At 35.7% G+C, this 9,339-nt stretch overlaps 2 pseudogenes; one reads left to right on the forward strand and one right to left on the reverse strand.

Annotated features, from left to right (window-relative positions):
* The first annotated feature begins 1,370 nt into the window (after positions 1-1,370).
* Positions 1,371-3,430, forward strand: LOC104799011 (annotated as a pseudogene).
* A 1,580-nt stretch (positions 3,431-5,010) lies between these two features.
* Positions 5,011-7,504, reverse strand: LOC104799012 (annotated as a pseudogene).
* Positions 7,505-9,339: the final 1,835 nt, after the last annotated feature.

Consider the following 9,339-nt stretch of genomic DNA (forward strand, 5'->3'; position numbering starts at 1 on the left):
TATATATATATATATATATATTCAATTTGCTTGTGAGAAAGATTATTGAAATAAAAGCCGATGGACCGACGTGTGTAATTTGTTTTTCCCCACAAAATTCAAGATTTTTGTCAATTGCACATGGTACAGTCCTTTTGGCATATCTTTCGTGTAATAATCACTTTTTTAATTATTTTTTTATAATAATCACTTCTTTATATCAAAACGGCATAATTGTTATTTTAAACATTTTTTTTTTGTAGTGCGTGTTTGGATGGGCGTATTTTTCCATTTCAGTGCATATAACAAAATATGAAATACAATCTACTAAACTTATCTTAGTCGTAGGGGCCCACGTTAATTCACACTTACGAAATTCCTTTATAAATGAACGTTGTCTGCTCGCAAAGCTTACACATTCACAAAATCTAACTCTGATCTCTCTCTCTCTCTCTGCGCCACAAAAATTGGTGCAAAAAATTAAAAAAAAATATATAAAGCCGATTAGGTAATTTTTCTTGCTCTCTCTTGATCTTTCAGTTTGATATTCATGTTATATATATATATATATATATCATGATTTGTTAAATTAAAAAATTCAACCATGAACGGTTTCTTTCTTTCCGGTGGAATAACTTCGTCGAAATCTTTCTTCGATATTTTTTTTAGTAAAGTGTATTCTGTTTATTTTAAGAGAGCGAACACAGAGTTTTACATATATATCTCATGATTTGCTGTTCCTCCAAAAAGTATTTCAAAATAACAAAAAATTCCATATTATTATCGAAACCAACAAATAAAGAGGGATCTTATCGAATACAATAAAGTTTGATGACAAAAATATATTTGTAACCATATGTTAGGGTTCTAGATTGCAATATTAAAATATAATGTTTTAAAATTTAAACTATTATTACCATTATGTATTCTAAAATTAAAATTTGTTAGTTGCAATAAATAGAAATTTATCTTAATTATGATGAAGTATACTAGCTATGATCTGTTATTTAGATTTTTGACCAATAAACAGTAAGGCTAGTTCTAAATTTCCTGTATATAAAATAAGACCTTCTCATGTCCATGAAAAACGTTGAACATGTTCCTGTAACTTTTATAATGTAAATGTTATTTTTTAGACTAGTTAATATTTTATTATGTTGAAATTGTGTGTGTATGTTTTTATCATTTGAACTAATGTTTGAAAGTGTTTTTTCATGTCCTAGAGATTGTGAGTCGAACCATCCCTTTGTGGACATGTTTTGCCAGTCATTGTAGTAGTAGCAGCAGTAGTAGTAGTAGTAGTAGTAATAATAATAATAATAATAATAATAATAATAATAATGATGATGATGATGATGATGATGATGATGATGATAAACCTTCTTAAACTAGGTCACAAAAAAGATGAATTGGTGGATCGTCATTCTATTCATGGTGTTCAGCTTGATTCTCGTCGAGAAGAAGATGAGAAAACGCAGAAGAAACTTCCCTCCCGGACCAAGAGGCCTTCCCATAATAGGAAATCTGCATCAGCTTGGACCACGGCCTCACCTTTCCCTGTCCACGTTGTCGAAGAAGTACGGTCCGATCACATACCTAAAACTAGGAAGTGTGTCAACGGTCGTGGCATCATCCCCAGAGACCGTGAAAGAGCTTCTCAAAACGCACGATCTGGATTGTTGCTCACGTCCCATGATGACTTACGCCTCGAGACTCACATATGACTACAAAGATCTCGCTTTTTCGCCTTACAGCGATTACTGGAGAGATCTACGAAAGACGAGCGTTGTCGAACTCTACAGCTCGAAAAGGGTCCAATCGATCGTTTCGACACATAAGGCAAGAAGAAGTCGCATCATTCGTCGGCTTCCTCAAGCAATCGGGTCTGTCCGAAACTCCGGTTAACTTTAACCGGGAGTTGATGAGATTGTCGGGAAGTGTGATATGTAGGGTTGGTTTCGGTATGAATCTTAGAGAGAGTAATCTCAAGGACAAGTACGAGGAAGTGGTTTCCCGAGCCATGGAGGTGGTTGGGAGTTTTCCGGCAGCGGATTTCTTCCCGTATTTCGGTTGGATCATCGATAGATTCACGGGATTACACGCCAAATGCGAGAAAGCTTTTCATGAACTCGATGACTTTTATGAAGAAGCGATCAACTTTCATCTAGGACGTGAGAACAAAGATGCTCAAGAAGATATCATCGATTTGCTTCTCAAGATGGAGAGGGAACAAGTCGGCTTTGGCGAGTCCACGCTTACTCGAGATCACATCAAAGCCATCCTTGTGGTAAGAAAAGTTTGTTCTCGTGTTTTTTTCCATTGTCTTAGGGATGGGGTAAAATGATATATATATATATATATAGATATATATATATATATATATATATATATATATATATATTATGATCTCAATCCTTAAACTAAAAGAATTATATAAACAATGTCAAATTGATGCATGGATATATGCATAAATACCAACTTGCTAGAACACATCTCTCGCAAAAAGCTTACATAAAGAAAAAGCACATATAGTTATGTTACATGCAATCACATGAAAATGTTTACATACGAAGTAATTATTTATCAGAATTATTACATGAAGTATTAGTGTTTTGCTTTTGTTTTACAGAACATACTCTTGGCCGGGATAGATACTTCTGCCCAAATCGTGACATGGGCGATGACGCATTTGATGAGAAACCCTAGAGTTATGGAGAAAGTGCAAGCCGAAATCAGAGAACGTGTCAAGAACAAAGACAACATCACCGAAGAAGACATAGAACATCTCGACTATCTGAAATCGGTGATCAAAGAAACATTTCGAATGAGTCCTGTTGTACCGCTTTTGGTGGCAAGAGAAGCAATGAGCGATATGAAGATCAACGGCTATGAAATCCCGAAGAAAACCCGAATCCAGATCAATGTATGGGCGGTCCATCACGATCCCGATGTATGGAAAGATCCGGATAATTTTATCCCCGAGAGGTTTATGGATAACAATGTAGACTACAAAGGTCAGAACTTCGAGCTGATACCATTCGGTGGTGGGAGGAGGATGTGTCCCGGTTTAGGATTGGGTATGGCTTTGGTACAATTATCTCTTATGAATCTTCTTTACCGGTTCGATTGGAAGCTTCCCGATGGAATGAAGATGGAAGACGTTGATCTTGAAGAATCATTTGGTATCGTCATCTCCAAGAAAGTACCGCTTCAGCTTGTACCGGTCCTCACTCAGTGGTCTTAACCGAAAACCGGTTTGCACGGTCTTGAATATATATATATATATATTCTAAAGTTGGTGTGGTTTATAATATGCACTTAGGGCAGGCATGTTCCTTGGTACTGAACCTGAACATGCCAACTAAATAAAGCATTGGTTTCCTTTAAACCATGTGAATGTACTATTGAGAAATAATTTCCATCGCATTATGGATTGAAATCAAATATCGAATATATATATCTATATATATATGTATATAGTTTATATACTGAAAAATCGAGAAAAGAATATGAAGAATTGGAAAATGACATACTGAAATGTACCCCGGACATTTCTAAAAAATAGTATATATAGTGGTTCGCACCAAATGAACGAATGTTTTCGAGAATCTGATAGGAAATATATAAAATAGAAGTGAAGCATTACGAATTTTTAATATTTATCCAAAGGGAAGAAGTTGGAGTTGTCTTTGGATTTTGGAAAGAAAATGCCAAAACGATAAAGACCACGTGATCCATTGATTCACTTGTCAGATCTTAAGACAACGACATCAACTTTGTTTTTTCTTATACAACGACAATAATTTTAAGTTTTTACAGTTCTGATTTTTTTTTTTAATTAACAACACTGCAGGTGGCGGTGGTGGCAGTTGTGACAGAATTGACGACAGCGTGGTTATTATACCAAATAGGTTGTGCCAGTAAAAACTGCGGATACGATAGAGAGAATCGGTAATAATAACGGTGAATAAAAGCTTTGAATAGTGAATTTTGTCGAAACGAACACAATAAAGTTATTATTAAAATGGTAAATAACGTGGTGTTTTGGATCAAATTTTACGAAATATGAAAATTCAGTTTCCCAAATATTTTTTTAACCACAATATTTAAAAGTAAAATTCATTAACTCATTTACAAATAATAATCGGTTTAGACCATTTTAATTTGATTTAACTTGAGAAAATGATATAAATCTTTTATCAAAAAAAAGAAAATGATATAAATCCTAATGATCCGACACACGGATTCACGATATAAAAGCACGTGTTGATATGCCCAAACTAACAACGCGTCTTTTCTTCTGTTTGTTGTTAAAGAAAATTTTGTAATTAAAGGTCATTAGAAAATGTATTAACAACCAAGAAAATTTTGTTGATATGCAGATTTGATCTGCATATAATTAGTAAAATCAATATTTAATTATTCTTCGATGGTCTAAGCAGTATGGGGAAGTAAAAAAAACAGAAGATAGCCTATTTATAATCTAAATTTTTATATAATTTTTTTAAAGACTTCTGGAGTTTTTATAGGGATAACTTATTTGGTTAATAATCGAACCGAATAATATATCTAAATTTTTATAGAAAAACCAAATGGTTATGGTTCTCTAAAACTGGAAAACCAGAACTTGAATTCAAATCAAATCAAACTGAATTCAATATAAAAATCATACGATAACAATTTTTTTCAAATTCGAAATAAACGATTTCAAATATAATTGAACCAAATCCGAATCGAAATCCGATTTCAAATATAGTTTTTAGGTCTTGTATAATAGGATTAAAAAGATTAGAAGTTCCAGTTCTTAATCATAAATCAGTAGAAGAGAACAACTTAAAATTTATTTCTAAGGTGGAAAAAAGTTCTATGTACTCTTCTACTAGAATTTAAGCTTTAATTCAAGTATTTAGTTTTAATGCTGTTTTATTTTTGTATTTTAATAATTTAAAAATGACAGTTTCGAAAAAGAGATTTACAATGTCTATGTTTTCTTTTTGTTAATAATTGCCCAAAAAAATTAAAAAGACTAGATATTAATTTGAAATAATTATTCTAATAATTGGAATATTTCTGTGGTGGTTGGGACAGAAAATAGTTAATGAAACATAGTCGCTCGTCTTGTCTTTTGCGTTTATCCTCACCGAGAAGGCTTTTTTATCGGCATTAATCGAAGAAATATGGACCTCTCTTAATGTACCTAAGCTCGGAAATGTGCCAAAGGTGGTGGCTTCACGGTTTCACATTTTCCTCCCCCAATCTGATGCAAAATAGATCAGAAATGCCGGTTAAGTTAGTTGGAAGCTCGCTTCTGCTACTGTGTTTCGAAGTTTGTTTCTATGAAAATGGTTGTGGACAATCGAAGATGATGTTCTTTGCATCGATTCTTGAGTTCTCAAACAAAGAACTCGTACTCTTTAAACTCTCTCAAATCTGATGGATTCGCCCGGGATTGCAGCATCCTGGTTCGGGCTGTAGATTTCTAGAACTCGGGTCCTGAACTCGTCGAACCCAGTCTGTATTCTTCAATTCTACAACATAAGCTTTGCCATATTTCATATTTTTAAAGGAGAGAGAGAGTATAGGGCTAGAGCTGGACGCTCACCATTGGAGCTGTAGAGTCCAGAACCAGAGATGGTGGTGATGGAGGAAGCCAGGGTCTTCTTCTCTGTTCTCTTCTGCTTCGGTTCAAAGAAGAACCATTAGATGAAGAGAGCGAAGGGTCAGGTGTAAATCTACTTGACCGGCTGCCAAGTTTCTTCCTTTCCGCTTCTGGGATCTTCTCCCCCGATCTCACTTGCCTCACCTTTGCTTCGTTCAGACCCGCCGGGAGAACGCAGTTGCAGAACAAACCTAAACGCAAACACAGCGAGAAAAAATGGGAAATGTGTAACAGGTCTCAAAGTTTAAAACTTTATTACTCGGAGTAAAAAAACAAAAGCTCAAACTTTGTTCTTTCCGATGAATTCAAGCCCAAAAATGCTATGAGCTCTCTGCAATATCAAACTGTAACAGAATCTCCTCATTTGGATCTGATACAATAGTTTGCATTGTGTTGGATCAGACAACAGTTTCATTTGTTACACATATGACAATGCTATGGCAGGTTTTCTTTGTGTTCCAGTCAAGATTGAGTTCCACAAACAACTATGTTGTCACCCTTAACTATCCTAGAGACTACTGTTGATTGTGCATATCGATAAGCAAGGAGCCTAAAAGCCAAGAAACAGAGGGTAGTAACAATTACCGAGGCGAGCAAGACGGTTAACCCAACTGGGGATAGGTTTTCCGACCAATCTGACGCAAACATCGTTGCAGAAGTGATTGCAGTTCTTTGTGATCAGATGGTACGTGTTGCCGCAATACTCTTATGCTAGTTTCTCCATGAATGCACCTACTTGTTCGGGATCCAGATCAGATCTTCCGATCAATATAGACTTCCTGAACACGAAACCCGGGCACTGCTTTGGCTCCACTTCGAATATCCCCGTCCCCGAACGCTCATGAGCCCCGAAACCATACTCGATGCCATGAACTAGAACAGAAAACAAGGGCCAAAACATCAATGACCATGTACACATCATATTCAGTAATATTGAGTGCAGACCGGATGACCCTAAACCCTAAAACCAAATATTCTTCCATGTCGAGCTGTGTATCTTAAGCCGTCGCTATCATGACAACTACACATAAACGGTCAGGAAACAAAAATGGATACATTGTGGAAAATGCTTCTAACAACTGGAGATAAAATCTCTCAAAAAGAAAAGAAAAAATAGATTGCTTCACAGTATAGTTCATATATCCACTTCGCCTTTTATAGATATATATATATATATATGTATATAATTTAACATAGATCGTCGTACTGTGGAGGAAAATACACCAGTTTTGAACCAAAGGAAAATGAATCTGGTATATTGCTACATGATTCTTACCAATGCAATAACATAAGAACACAAAGTCCATCACTTTCACATTCTCACAACAGATCAAAACATATCTAGTAATCCGTAATGTTCGGTAACAATTTCAGTTTCCACCTCGGATGTTTCTCTAGCTTTACCACAGAATTTTCCTGGGAAACAAACACTGCACCTTCCCAGCACATACACACATACAACTGTGGCAACATTATCTTCCGACCATTGATAATTTCTCGGAACAACTGAAACTTTTTTCGGCAACCCAAACAGAGAAAAGAGGAAGGGGGATACCTTCAACACCAGAGTGGTAGATTCCAAGGCCGAACCAGTAAGCGTAGCCATTAATGGGGGTCAAATCGTACACATTCAGATAAACCGGGACCGAACCGGCTTTCTTCTTCCGGCCCAACACCATTCTACACATCATCTTCCTCACTACCCAAACACACCAATTTCAAAAACAAAGGGAACTTCTTTTTTTTTTTTTTTTGGAGAGATTCTCAGCGCTCTGAAGAAGAATCTTCTTCTTCTTTCTTCTCGGCCTAAGCGAAGCTTCTCCTATTCCTTCTTTCTTAAAAGCCACATCGTCTTTTCAGCTTTCTGTCCTCTTCCCCTCCCTTTTAACCAGGAAATATTTCATTTCTGACCCACACAGTATCAAATTCTCACGCGCTTGCCCCAATACTATTGTTTGTAAATTAATGGCCCTACATTGCCAACCACGATCACATGGTCGGTTCTTTTCTCGGTGACTGATGAAATGGGGAAATACAGACCCGACCAATAATTATGGGGCTCAAAAGTTGAAACCAATGCAACAAGTGGGTAACCACTTAAATTTTTCTTCACTTCAATCTCATTATTTTAAAATTAAAACATTTAAATACTAATTAATTTTTGTAAGCAAATTAATCATAGGACTCCGGTCCAGGCCAATGATTTTCCAGTCAGGTTTTATAATGGCCCATCCTGTTCCCCATAATTTACCTTTTTTTGCCATCCTCAATCCTAACGGGGTTATGTAACATATACCGGTCGGTTTGGTTTTTCATTTCTTGATCTTGTTTGCAATAGTGATTAAATTAAAACGAAATATTCGGTTTAATGAACTCTCGATCGAATTAAACCATATCTCTAATACAGAAACCGGACCAAACAGGTGGATAAATGATTATCTCAACAAAATAACCAGTGATTATATTTATATCGGCCTGGTACGTCAGCTAGATCGGTTAAACATCATGGCCTGATGTAAACCGGTGGATGGCAGGTTCTGTAATTTCGTGACTATAACAAAGGGTATAATAGGTAATTAACAACAAAACAAAACAAAACAAAACAAAACCACGAGCCATGTCTCCATGCTTCTGTGTCTCCGCGTACGGATGAAGAAACCGATGTTTCGCATGAAGTCGCGACATGATTACACTGACTTGGCACTTGAGTTTTCCTTGTAAATTCGATTGTCCTTAATTATGATTAATGAACGACTAAATTTAATTTGCGTTTTATTTATATCGAAATCAATGGGTGGGTTAACGTTTGATTTGCACTCTTGTAATGTTTAATTGATCTTGAATGTAGTATGAAGAAATGTAACTATGGCTAGATGTTGGAAGAGGCAACAATAAAACCTCCTAAATTTGGATACAATTATGTAAATATTGTCTTTAAAATTATATAATTTTATATTTATATTGTCTTTAAACTCCACGTATTTTGTTAGTTTTGTCAATCGAAAACACATGTCTCACAGTGAAGCCTGTCATTTCACCGTTTTAATATACCAATTGGAGCGATTGAATTATATACATCACAAAATACGAATCTACTACTTGAATATACATTATTCGTATCAATCTAGTATCAATATTATATTATATAGTAAAAACTGTAATAATAATAATAATAATGAAAGAATGCATTTACTGGTCGTAACGAAATACGAATTTTAAAAAAGTGGAATAAAACAAAACCTGAAGGTTATAACAGTGCGTGGGCGGAAAAATCCTATATAAATACCCGAACTCGTCTAAATGTGTCAAATAAGTACCCCAACTTATAATTCTGTCAAATCAGTACCTCAACTACTATATTGTGACATATTAGTACCCGAACTCGTAAAATTGATGTCAATTCCCAATTTTATGCCTAACGACGTTTAGTGTCATGTTTTCCGTTAATTCCGTGTTGAGACGACACGTCAGCAATCCACGTAACATTTACAACTTAAACTCAACTTAAACAATACCAACAAAACCGGTCACAATATACAGGTTCCACGCTCTCGTCGCCGTCTCATTGCTCACTTCGTCGAGCGTCGAGTCGAGGAAAATAGTGTTCGAAGAAGGAGGTCTAGGTCCTTTGTTGAGGATACTGGAGACAGGATCTCTGCCATTGAAGGGGCAAGCGAGCCCATACCTGCCGATCCCGACAC

The sequence above is a fragment of the Tarenaya hassleriana genome, unplaced genomic scaffold, assembly GCF_000463585.1.
Source record: "Tarenaya hassleriana unplaced genomic scaffold, ASM46358v1 Cleome6, whole genome shotgun sequence".
In the NCBI taxonomy this organism is placed as follows: Eukaryota; Viridiplantae; Streptophyta; class Magnoliopsida; order Brassicales; family Cleomaceae; genus Tarenaya; species Tarenaya hassleriana.